Source organism: Neovison vison, chromosome 6 (genome assembly GCF_020171115.1).
Source record: "Neovison vison isolate M4711 chromosome 6, ASM_NN_V1, whole genome shotgun sequence".
NCBI lineage: Eukaryota > Metazoa > Chordata > Mammalia > Carnivora > Mustelidae > Neogale > Neogale vison.
This window is the reverse complement of record NC_058096.1, coordinates 5,915,751-5,929,755: the sequence shown is the minus strand read 5'-3', so window position 1 is coordinate 5,929,755 and position 14,005 is coordinate 5,915,751.

Sequence of the window (14,005 nt, the reverse complement as noted above, 5' to 3'; positions counted from 1 at the left end):
GGTTTGAACTACACAGGTCCACCAATATGCAGATTTTTTCAATACATACAGTAGAGTACTGTAAATGTATTTTCTCTTCCATCTGATTTTCTTAATTTTCTTTTCTGTATATTACTTGATCATAGTAAGTACAGTGTATAATACACACCTGCCACAACTTACATTCTGTCTTCACTCCGTGGACACATGGGCCCAGAGACTGGGCTTCTGGAGACACGGTGTGGTGCAGCACACATACATAAATACAAAAATGCATACATACAGAATGTGTGTTAATTGGCTGTTTATTTTACTGGTAAGTTTTCTGCAACAATAGGCTACTAGTTGTTAAGTTTTGGAGGAGTCAAAAGATATGCATGGATTTTCAACTGCATGGGAGTTAGCTCCCCTAGCCCCTGTGTTGTTCAAGGGTCTATTGTAATAAAAATGTTTTTTCTCTGAGTCCTTTCTCAGAAGCATAAGACTTCACTTTGATGTAACTTTCATTAAAGAAAAAAATGGGAGGAGGGGCGCCTGGGTGGCTCAGTGGGTTGAAGCCTCTGCCTTCGGCTCAGGTCATGATCTCCGGGTCCTGGGATTGAGCCCCGCATTGGGCTCTCGTCTTGGTGAGGGGGCCTGCTTCCTCTTCTCTCTGTCTCTGCCTGCCTCTCTGCCTACTTGTCTGTCAAATAAATAAATAAAATCTTTAAAAAGAAAAAATGGGAGGAGAGGGAACCTAATGTAACATTTCGTTATAGCCAAATAATATAAAATGTTCTTCCCATCTGAATGTCTACTCATTTTCCTTTCCATTCAGAGAAACCAGATAAAGCATTATTAGCAAAAATAGATGAGCCTGGATCTTGACTCCATTTTTAATTTTTCACATTTCACATTTGTTTTAAAATTAAAAAATTTGAAAGTTAATGAAGGATTTATGTAGAGATACATTTCTTCTGGACATATTCTAAAGCCTGTGAAAATTTGAGAAGTAAGTGAAATTAACTGCACTACTACTGCTACTAATATATTTTTAAGCTATTAAATTTTGCATATTCAGAAGGGCATATAATAGAGACTTAAGAACATTTAAAAGGTTTTTTGACTCTACCGGTATTTTTCTTAAATTGAAGTAAAATTCACATAACATGCAATTATTTTTTAAAAATACTTTATTTATTTATTTGAGAGAGAGAGCAACAGTGAGAGAGCACACAAGCAGGGGGAGGGGCAGAGGGCGAGAGAAGCACACTCCCTGATGAGCAGGGAGCCTGACTCAGGACTGGATCCCAGGACCCTAGCTAGGATCATGACCCCAGCCAAAGGCAGATGCTAAACCGACTGAGCCACACAGGTGCCCCGCAAATAACTATTTGGAAGTATAATATCCAGTGGCATTAGTACATTTACGATGTTATTCAACCACTATCTAACAGTATTAAACAGTATTAAACTGTAAATTAAACATTTACATTTACATAAGTTTTTTTTTAAAACAAGTTAAGAAACAGCAAATTAGCTCAGATTACAAGCTGTCACATTTTTCTATCTGATTATCTCCCAACACACAGGTACACATGCATACATGTGCGCACACTCAAGACTGGTTGGATAACCAGCTACACTGAAATGCACTTTTCCAGGAGATCTTGATACTTCATTCCTCATTAGCTATCTTGGATCCTAAAGCAGGCTGCCAACATACAGGACACATGTGGTCTCTGGCACCTACTGAGCACCATGAGGTTATGAAATTTATGCATTTGAGGTCACTGCCTGTGCTTGATTTGTGCCAGTCACCAAAACAAACACTGCATATTTAACTTAATTCACCTGAGTGCTGACGTACTGCTAGTTCTTGTTGGAAAGATTGTCAGTCTGCTCTTAGATTCAACCCTATATGCGACCTCTACCACCACCACCCCCACCATCATCCCCATCCCCACCCCCACCATCATCATCCCCATCCCCACCCCCACCATCATCATCCCCACCATCACCACCACCACCATCATCCCCATCCCCACCCCCACCATCATCATCCCCACCATCACCACCACCACTACCACCATTGTCATCATCTTCATCACGGTCATCACCACCACCACCACCATCTCTCACCGTCACCACCAGCATCATCATCATCACAACCACCATCCTCACCTTCATCACCATCACCATCATATCATCATTACCATCATCATCATTTAGTAAAACCAAATGGGCAAAGTTAGGAGTAGGTAAGTTCGGTTTCTACTAAATTGTAACTTCTCTAACTCCTCTGTTCCCACTATGTTGGAAATAGTTGAGGCAGTCTTTCTTTTACCTTGCTTTCACTGCTGCCTTCTGGGTGTGCCTGTCTCAAGAGGAACCCCCTTGCACTGGTGCCTCTGAACAACTGACTCCAAGTCACTCAAGTTCTGGGCACATTTCCAGTCACTGCTGACATTCTTTTGAATCTATGACCAAGATTTGGTTTCCATTAGAGAACTTATTTCTTCAATCCCAGTCATAATTGGCTGAAAATTGACATAAAATCCATGAATATAGAAATTGCTAAACCCATTCTCTGAAGTCCTATGAGTAGGAATTGTCAGAGGCTCCAGGACTATGCGTTCTGAACAAGAAATGATTTGATGAAAGCCTCCATGGCTGCTTTCAATGGTGTTTGTATTTTCTGTGCACCTTGCTTTGGATGGAGACGCATTTGTAATGATTCCAATCTTTACTTTCTATAGGCCAAACGCCCCCCCCCTTTTTTTAAACTTGACAGTCTAGTGTGATACTTGGATGGAGTTCGTAACAGCTGTGACCCACTGGGTTCTTTTTTTTTTTTTTTTTTAAAGATTTTATTTATTTATTTATTTGACAGAGAGAGAGATCACAAGTAGGCAGAGAGGCAGGCAGAGAGAGAGAGAGAGAGGAGGATGCAGGCTCCCTGCTGAGCAGAGAGCCCGATGCGGGACTCGATCCCAGGACCCTGAGATCATGACCTGAGCCGAAGGCAGCGGCTTAACCCACTGAGCCACCCAGGCACCCTGGGTTCTTTTTTTTTCCATTGCTGTACTTGACTCACATTTTGAGTTAAGGAAAAGGGTACTTCTGAGTTCTTTATCTGCCTCATTACAGACCTGTAAGATCTAATGTATGACAATTTAGTTCCCCTATGTGAATTATATTCCTCAGAATGAATAACGTAACTCTGTTCCTGAGTTGGCAATCAGCTTTGACTATTTAAAGTAGACCCTCACCTTATTGGCTCTAGTCTTTGGATTGTATTTCTCACTGTAATATTAATTCAAGCACTATTTTTCCAAACATGTACTTCTCTAAATAGTTTTTCCTCTTTTTGCCTAAATTCACAACTACCTGACTGGTTTCCCTGACCGCTCAACTTAGCATGTAGAGCAACAGGTCTAGGACTTGCTTATTGATCTGCCCTCAATTCCATTTCTAATCTTCCTGAAGTTGAGAAGGATTCTTTTGCTGAATTTTGCTGTTTTAAACCATCTTTTAATCTAGCCCTTGGAATGTTGTAAATATTGCCATTGAAATTTGCCAAGGTTTGGCATCCTGAATGCCTAACCATAGGGCTCTTTGATCTTTGATAAGACAGGGCTCTTTGATCTTTGATGCTTATCTTTGGTACCATCACCTCTGTTGGTATCAGAGAATTGAAAGTCCGTATCTTTTTTTTTTTTTAAGATTTTATTTATTTATGTGACAGAGAGAAATCACAAGTAGATGGAGAGGCAGGTAGAGAGAGAGAGGGAAGCAGGCTCCCTGCTGAGCAGAGAGCTCGATGCGGGACTCGATCCCAGGAGCCTGAGATCATGACCTGAGCCGAAGGCAGCGGCTTAACCCACTGAGCCACCCAGGCGCCCGAAAGTCCGTATCTTGACCAGGATTTCAAATCCAGTTATTTGCATGATTTATACTGATTTCCAGGAGAAATCCTCCTCCTTGGGGGATGTGGTAGTGTAGTGGGATGGTAGCGATGGGGAAAAGTAATGCCCTCTTCTTTTGCCGGAAAGGCAGACACTGAGGAGGGAGGCAGGAGGCAGGAGGAGATGTTATCACTTCATGAGGTTGTGTCTCCCTCTTAATTCATCAAAGTCTTTCATGAGTAGAGGATGCAGTAGTTCATCTGACTGCAGCTTCAGAGGGTCTAGCTGCAGGGAAAGGGGGAGAGATGAGCTCCAAACCTGTCTTTCAGTTTGGTCAGTTCAGCCTCACCTATCAGCCAAGGTGCTATTCCGTGGAAAGAATTCACTCTACCGGGGCGCCTGGGTGGCTCAGTGGGTTAAGCCGCTGCCTTCGGCTCAGGTCATGATCTCAGGGTCCTGGGATCGAGTCCCGCATGGGGCTCTCTGCTCGGCGGGGAGCCTGCTTCCCTCTCTCTCTCTGCCTGCCTCTCTGTCTACTTGTGATCTCTCTCTGTCAAATAAATAAATAAAATCTTTAAAAAAAAAAAAAAGAAAAAAAAAAAGAATTCACTCTACCACTATTAAATACGTCACATTTTCTTGAAGCAGAAATTTGCAGTGATAAGAGAAGAGCTCTCTAAGGGCCTGATACACAAGGGATGCCACTTTAGATTTCTTTCTAAGTCAGCATGTCCGTACATAAACTTTGCTCAAATCAAAGCCCGATTTATGGCCCAACCACCCATGCATTGTACACCTGCTTTGTGAATGAGTAGCCTAAAGGAAAACTATCTTGTCCTGAGATATTGATCAATACTTCTACTCCCTGCATTCCTTTGTGATATAAGACTTGATTACCGCCTATATGCTAATATATAATGTTTTGGGCTTTTACAAGATGTAAAAAGAAAAGTATATAACCCAGAAAATACTATTCATTCTCCAGAGCACTTCCTTCCCTGTGAAGAGTGTTTCCCAGGCAGCTGCCCTAACTTGGGCTTAAATGAAACCTTTCTTCTCTTTAAGAGAAAAGCATCAGCATTTCTTGGCAGAGTGGGCAGGATATCAGAGAAGTTAGCCTGAGAAAACACCTGAAGGTCCTCCAGGCCTGATGCTTAGTATCAGCGGGGGCTCTTCTAGCTTCTTAGCACCTCACAGTTGTATCTGGTGAGTTCTTTTGATATCCAGACAACCTCAACTTAATAGTCCTGACTTTTATTCAAGCTGTTAAGGCTCACCAGTAGTGTTATCCAGCTGGGATAATCTAGAAAGGCTGTTGTTATGGGTAGGGTGTTTTAATTTGACATTATGCTAGTTGATGTTATTAATATAAGGTTTGAGTAAATTTTCTAGCTAGAAATATGAGAGACTGGATCACTCAGCTCCAAAGAAAAGGGACACTTGCTCCTTCTGGCCTAAAGGTGTTTTCAAGTGACAGCCCAGGGGAAGTGTCTGAGGGTATTCCTTGAGATGTGTAGGGGTCCCATAGGGATTTCCCATCTCATAAGGTAATTAGTGATTGGCTCATCTGGGGACACACACATAAGGATTGATCACCCAGTGTTTGAGTCCCACTCATTGTTTTTTTTTTTTTTTGTTTTGTTTTTTAAGTAGGCTCCACACCCAGCATGGAGCCCGGTATGGAGCTTGAACCCACAACCCTGAGATCAAGATCTGAGCTGAGATCAAGAGTCTTAACTGATTGAGCCACCCAGGCATCCCAGCCCCTCAATGGTCTTAGAGCTCACAGGGAGAAACTGAGACACATAAGAGAATGTATTATGGCTGTTTGGAAGTGACACATGCAAGCACTACCCTCTTGATCCATCACTCTCAACAGCCTTAGATTTTGCTCAAGTCTTATGCCAGAATGGAAACCAAATGAGTAGGGAATTGTGCTTTAAAAGCCAAGCAGCCCCCAGAAAACCAGCAACCACCCATAGGAACTCTGGTAATACACATATAGAGCCTCTACTTGCAGGTGCTTACTCAAGTGGAGAGATTTTTTTTTTTTAACTAAATAGGGTTGATCTTACAACCTGAGACCAAGACCTGGGCTAAGACCAAGATTTGGACACCCAGCTGACTGAGCCACCCAGGTACCTCAGTGGTAAATGTAACTAAGGATAATTTGTCTCAGATGGCCCAAATGGAGTCCTTTTGACGTGTTTAAATTAGTTTTATTTTTTAAAAAGATTTTATTTTATTTTATGTAATCTCTACACCCAATGTGGGGCTTGAATTTACACTCCATAGATCAATAGTTGCTTACTATGTTTTTGTGCCAGTACCATCCTGTCTTGGTGAAAATTAAAAATAGAGCTACCCTATGACCCAGCAATTGCACTACTGGCTATTTACCCCAAAGATAGAGATGTAGTGAAAAGAAGGGCCATATGTACCCCAATGTTCATAGCAGCAATGTCCACAATAGCCAAACTGTGGAGAGAACTGAGATGCCCTTCAATAGATGAATGGTTAAAGAAGATGTGGTCCATATATACAATGAATATTACTTAGCCATCAGAAAGGATGAATACCCAAATTTTGCACCAACGTGGATGGGACTGGAGGAGATTATGTTGAGTTAAATAAGTCAAGCAGAGAAAGTCAATTATCATATGGTTTCACTTGCTTGTGGAACATAAGGAATAACATGGAGGATATTAGGAGAAGGAAAGGAGAAGTGAATTGGGAGAAATAGGAGGGGGAGATGAACCACGAGAGACTGTGGACTCTGAGAAACAAACTGAGGGTTTTAGAGGGGAGAGCGTTGGCAGGATGGGTCAGCCTGGTGGTGGGTATTAAGGAGGGCATATATTGCATGGAGCACTGGGTGTGGTGCATAAACAATGAATCTTGGAACACTGCATCAAAAACTAATGATGTATTTTATGGTGACTAACATAACACAATTAAAAAAAAAAAGAGTTGCATACTCTACCGACTAAGTCAGCCAGGAGTGCCCCCAACCCAACCAAAATTAGTTTTCTTATGCACAGAATTAGAGGAAGTGGGCTATAAGACTAAGCAACCAGAAAGTTGGAAGCTATTTCGTTGAGTCAGTGAAGCCCTTGGCTTTGAAGAGGAACCAACACTCACAGAAATGTTCTGGGCCTCATTTGGTTTATTTGTTGCTATAGCTTTTGGCATCTTTGGACAAGCTATGTTATATTGTTATATTGGAAAATGGGAAATGACTAATTCACAGATCCATAACTAGAATGCTATCTTGCAATTCAATTTGTCTTAATAAAAGAGAGATATTTGGAAATTGGGTCTTTAATATCCTCTCCACAAATATTAAAGAAACAAAGGCTAGATTTTGTTTGCATCTTGTTTGTGTATATGTATCCATGCACATTATAAATGTGATTTTTTTTCTACCTCTGGATGGTATTGCTAAAATTAATTTGTAAAGGAGCACTATCTAATTGGCTTAAAGACAAGTGTTTATAAGAATTGGACATCCTCAGTAGGGGAGAGTCTAAGATGGCAGAAGAGTCAGAAACCTTAGTTTGGTCTAGTCCCAGGAGTTCAGCTAGATAACTATCAAATCATTCTGAACACCTGCAAACTCAGCCTGAGATGGAATAAAAGAATAGCTACAACTCTACAAATAGAAAAGCGACCACTTTCTGCAAGGTAGGAGATGCAGAGAAGTGAATCTGAGGTGACATATGGGAAGATAAACTGCACGGAGAGGGAGCCTCCACGAATCAGCTACTGGAAAGTGATAGAGCAGCAGAGCACAAAATCAGAACTTTTACAAGTCGGCTTCGTGAGGTGTGTCCCTGCCTGAAAGGCACTCAGGTACCGAAGTTGGAGTGGAATTGTATGAGGGACAGTGTGGTCCCTGGATCCTTGGGATCACGAGAAGACCAGGATGCCCGAGTGTAGCAGAGTTCCCAGGCATTGGAGTGGGGAAGCTGACTGCAATCAGCAAGCCCAGGAGAGAGATCTCAGCTTGGGCTTGCCCTAAACCCTGAACCACGGCAACTACTCTCCAAGCAGAGTTCAACAAATGGCAGAACCAGCGAGGCCCCCCTTCCTCCCCAGGAGGAGCAAAACAGGAGTGTACCACAGGAGTCTGTAGGGTTTGGACACTCCAAGTGGGGTCGCATGCCTGTGATAGAAGTGTTCAGTCATGGGCTAGGTGAGCATCAAGTGTGGACGGAGCCCAGGGGGGCAGGCGTGATTGACTGCTTTTCCCTGAGGGTGCACTGAGGAGTGGGGTCCCCAGGTTTGGCTCCAGGGCCAGAGATTGGGAGGCCAACGTTTACATTCTCATCCTCTAAAGCAGCACAGAAAGCCTTCAGGGAATAAAAACCACATAGAGCAATCCAGGGCAGTTTAGTTAACCTGGCCCCGGACAAGGGTGGTGCAACTCTGTCCAGGGCAAAGGCACTTGAGAATCAGAGCAACAGGCCCCTCCCCCAGAAGATCAGCAAGGACATCAAGCCAAGACCAAGTTTACCAATAATAGTGAACTGAAAAATTCCAGGGAATATAACATATAGAGTTCATGGGGTTTTTTCCCCACAATTTTAATTCCCCCCCTTTCCTTTTTCAACCAATTCCTTATTTTATCAACTCTTTAAAAACTTTTTAAAATTTTTATTTTTACAGTTACATTCTATCCCTTCATTGTATTTAATTTTATTTTTGTGTACACACACACACACACACACACACAAAAGCTTTTCTTTCTTTACACTTTTGGGATGCAGTTCCTTCTAACAGACCAAAATACATCCAGAATCTAATGTATGGCTATATTCTCTTCACATGTCTAATCATATTCTCTAGTGGTTTTTCTTTCCTCTTCTTCCTTTTTTTTTGTTCTGTTAAAGTATTTTTAAATTTTCATCTTTGCAATTATATCCTATCTATTCAATGTATTTATTTTTGCATATATGTAAGTTTTTCTTTCCTTAAATTTTTGAGATATAGAGATTTTAAACAAACATGGAAATACATGCAGGATATCATGTATTGCTCTGCTCTTTTCACCTATTTATATTCCTTTTTTCTTCTTTTATCTTTTTTCATTTTTAAAGTTACATTCTACCTTTCCTTGTATTTAATTTTATTTCTGTACGTTTATAAGTTTTTCATTCTCTGAATTTCTGGATCTAGTTTTCTAACAAACATGCCAAAATGCACACAGGATCCAGTGTATTACTCTATTCAGTTTATCTGTCTGATTACGTTCTTTTAGAAAAAAAAATTTTTTTTCATGAAATAAGATCAAACCAGAAAGGGAGAAAAACCATAAGAGACTCTTAATCTTAGAAAACAAACTGAGGGTTGCTGGAGGGGAGGGAAGTGGTGGGATGGGGTAACTGGGTGATGGACATTAGTGAGGGTATGAGTTATAATGAGCACTGGGTATTATATAAGACTGATGAATCACAAACCCCTATGCCTGAAATAAATAATACATTATATGTTAGTTAACCCCCCCCCCCGGTTTTGTGTCTTTTTTGATTTTTTTTAGTATATATTTCTCTGGGTCATGTTGTCATTTTAGTATTTTGTTCTCTTGTTCATCTGTTCTTCTCTGGACAGAATGACAAGACAGAAAAACTCACCACAAAAAAGAACAAGAGGCAGTACTGACTGCCAGGGACATAATCAGTATGGATGTACATAATTAAGATGTTGGAACTAGAGTTCATACTAACAATTATAAAGATACTAGCTGGGCTTGACAAAAGCATAGAAGACACTAGAGAATCCCTTCCTGGAGAAATAAAAGAACTAAGATCTAATTGAGTTGAAATAAAAAAAGGCTAATAATGAGATGCAATAAAAAATGGAGGCTCTAACTGCTAAGATAAATGAGGCAAAGAGAGAATTAGTGGTATAGAAGACAAAATGATGGAGAATAAAAAAGCCAAGAAAAAGAGACATAACTACTGGATTATGGAGGGAGAATTCCAGAGATAATGATATAATAAAGCAAAATAATATTAGAATAATTGGGATCCTAGAAGAGGAAAGAGAGAGGGAGAGCCTGAAGGTGTGTTGGAGTAAATTATAGTGGAGAACTTCCCTAATCTGGGGAAGGAAACAGGCATCCAAGTCCGAGAGATACAGAAACCCCCCCTCAAAATCATTCAAAATAGGTAAACACCCTGACATACCGTAGTGAAACTTGCAAATCTCAGAGACAAAGAGAAAATCCTGAAAGCAGCTCAGAACAAGAGGTCCATAACCTACAAGGGTAGAAACATTAGATTGGCAGCAGACCTATGCAGAGTCCTGGTAGGCCAGAAAGGACTGGCATGATATATTCAGGGTGCTAAATGAGAAAAAATATGCAGCCAAGAATATTTTATCCAGCTAGAATGTCATTCAAAATAAGAGAGACAAAAAGCTTCCAGGGCAAACAGAAACTAAGACTATTGTTCAAAACAGAAGGAGAGATAAAAAAGCTTCCAGGACAAACAAAAACAAAAAGAATTTGTGATGACTAAACCAGCCCTACAAGAAATATTAAAAGGGATCCTTCAAGCAAACAGAGAGCCCAAAAATAACATGCACCAGAAAGGAACAGATCAATATACAGAAACTGTGATTTTATAGGTAATACAATGGCACTAATTTCATCTTTCAGTAGTTACTCTGAATGTAAATCAGCTAAATGCCCCAATCAAAAGACACATGGTATCAGACTGCTTAAAAAAGGAAGACCTGTTGATATGCTATCTGTACTCATTTTAGATTCAAAGACACCTCCATTTTAATAGTGAGGGGGTGGAAGTCATTTATCATGCTGATGGACATCAAAAGAAAGCTGGGGAGGCAATCCTTATATCAGACAAAATAGATTTTTTTAAGAAGATCATTTATTTATTTATTCATGAGAGACAGACACGGGGTAGGGGGAATAGGGAGAAACAGGCTTCCTACTGAGCAGGAATCCCGATGTGGGACTCAATCCCAGGACCCTGGGATCATGACCTGAGCTGAGGCAAATGCTTAACCAACTGAGCCACCCATGTGTCCCAGACAAATTAGATTTTAAACCAAAGAATGTAATAAGAGATGAAGAATGACACTATATCATAATTAAATGGTCTATCCAACAAGAAGATCTAATAATTGTAAATATTTATGCTCCAACACAGGAGCAGTCAATTATATAAGACAATTAATAAAATTTAGGAAACACATCGATAATAATATGATAATAGTAGGAAGCTTTAATATCCCACTCACTGTGATAGATCATCTAAATAGAAGATCAACAAGGAAATAGGGCTTTGAATGACACTGGACCAGATAGACTTCACAGATATATTCAGAACATTCCATCCTGAAGCAAGAGAATACATATTTTTCTTGCATGCACATGGAACATCCTCCAGAATAGATCACATCCAGGGTCATAAATCAGGTCTCCACTGGTACCAAAATATTGGGAATCATTCCTTGCCTATTTTTGGACCACAATGCTTTGAAATGGGAACTCAAACACAAGAGGAAATTTGGAAAGATCTCAAATACATGGAAGCTAAAGAACATCTTATTAAATAACGAATGGGTCAACCAGAAAATTAAAGAGGAATTTAGAAAATTCATGGAAACAAATGAAAATGAAAACACAACTATTTTAAACCTTTGTGATGAAGCAAAGGTGGTTCTAAGAGGGAAAGTATATAGCAACACAAGCCTTTTTCAAGAAATAAAAAAGGTCTCAAATACACAACCTAACCTTATACCTAAAGGAGCTGGAGAAACAACAGCAAATAAAGCCTAAACTGAGCAGGAGAAGAGAAATAATAAAGACAAGAGCAGAAATCAATGAAACAGAAACCAAAAGAACAGTAGAAAAGATCAATGAACTTAGGAGCTAGTTCTTTGAAAGAATAAGATTGATAAACTCCTGGCCAGATTTCCATAAAGAAAAGAGAAAGGACCCAATAAATAAAATTGTGAACGAAAGAGGAGAGATCATAACCAACACTGAAGAAATACAAACGATTATAAGAACAAATTATGAACAACTATATGCCATCAAATTAGGCAATCTAGAAGAAATTGATGCATTCCTAGGGATATATAAACTACAAAAATGGAAACAGAAAGGAACAGAAAACCTGAACAGACCCATAGCCAGCAAGGAAATTGAAACAATAATAAAAAATCTCCTAACAAACAAGAGACCAGGGCCAGATGGCTTTCCAAGGGAATTCTACCAAACATTTAAAAATTTTTTTTTAAAGATTTTATTTATTTATTTGTCAGAGAGAGAGGGAGAGAGAGCAAGCACAGGCAGACAGAGAGGCAGGCAGAGGCAGAGGGAGAAGCAGGCTCCCTGCCGAGCAAGGAGCCCGATGTGGGACTCGATCCCAGGACGCTGAGATCATGACCTGAGCCGAAGGCAGCTGCTTAACCAACTGAGCCACCCGGGCGTCCCTCTACCAAACATTTAAAGAAGAAATAATACCTTTTCTACTGAAGCTTTTTCAAAAAATAGAAATGTAAGGAAAACTTCCAAACTTCCAAAACATTCTATGAGGCCAGCATTACCTTGATCCCCAAACCAGAGAAAGACCCCATCAAAAAGGAGAATTATAGATGAATCCCTGATGAACATAGATGCAAAATTTCTTACCAAAATACTAGCCAAGAGGTTCTGCCAGTACGTTAGAAGGATTACTCACCCCATGACCAAGTGGAATTTACTCCTGGGATGCAAGCGTGGTTCAACATCTGCAAATCAATCAATGTGATAAACTACATAAATAAAAGAGAGGATAAGAGCCACACAATCCTCTCAATAGATGCAGAAAAAGCATTTGACAAACTACAGCATTCTTTCTTGATTAAAACTCTGCAATACAGGGATAGAGTGAACATACCTCAATACCATAGAAGTTATATACAAGAAGGCCAAAGTGAATATCATTCTCAATGGGGAAAAACTGAAAGTTTTTCCTCTAAGGTCGGGAACATGGCAGGGATGTCCATTCCCACAACTGTTGTTCAACATAGAACTAGAAATCCTAGACTCAGCAATCAGAAACAAAAAGAAATAAAATGCATCCCAATCAATAAAGAAGTCAAACACTTGCTCTTCACAATTTACATGATAGTTTATACGGAAAACCCAAATTGCTAGAACTCCTATAGGAATTCAACAAAGTGTCAGGATATAAAATCGATGCACAGAAATAGAAAAGCATTTCTATACACTAAAAATGAAACAGAAGAAAGAGAAATTAAGGAGTTGATCCCAATTACAATTGCACCAAAAATTATAAGATACCTAGGAATAAACCTAACCAAAGAGGTGAAGGATCTGTGCTTAAAAAACTATAGAACACTCATGCAAAAAATTGAGGAAGTCACAAAGAAATGGAAAAACATTCCATGCTCCTGGATTAGAAGAACACATATTGTTAAAATGTCTATGTTACCTAGAGCAATCTCTACATTCAATGCAATCACTATCAAGATAGCATCAGCTTTTCCACAGAGCTCGAACAAATAATCATAAAATTTGTATGGAACCAGGAAAAGACCCTGGCCAAAGGAATGTTGAAAAAGAAGACAAAGCTGGTGGCATCACAATTCTGGACTTCAAGCTGTATCAGAAAGCTGTAATCATCAAGACAGTATGGTACTGGCACAAAAACAGACACATAGGTCAGTGGAACAGAATAGAGAACCCAGAAATGGACCTTCAACTCTATGGTCAACTAATCTTTGACAGAGCTGGAAAGAATATTCAAGAGAAAAAAGACAGTCTCTTCAACAAATGGTGTTGGGAAAATTGGACAGCCACATGCTTAAGAATGAAACTGGACCATTTCCTTACATCATACCCCAAAGCAGACACGAAATGGATGAAAGACCTAAGTGTGGAAGACCTAAAGGAATCCATCAAAATCCTAGAGGAGAATACAGACAGCAACCTCTGTGACTTGGCTGGAGCAACTTCTTGCTAGACTTGTCTCCAAAGACAAGGGAAACAAAGACAAAAATAAACTATTGGGACTTCATCAAGATAAAAAGCTTTTGCACAGTAAAGGAAGCAGTTGACAAAACCAAAGACAATGAACAGAATAGGAGAAAATATTTGCAAA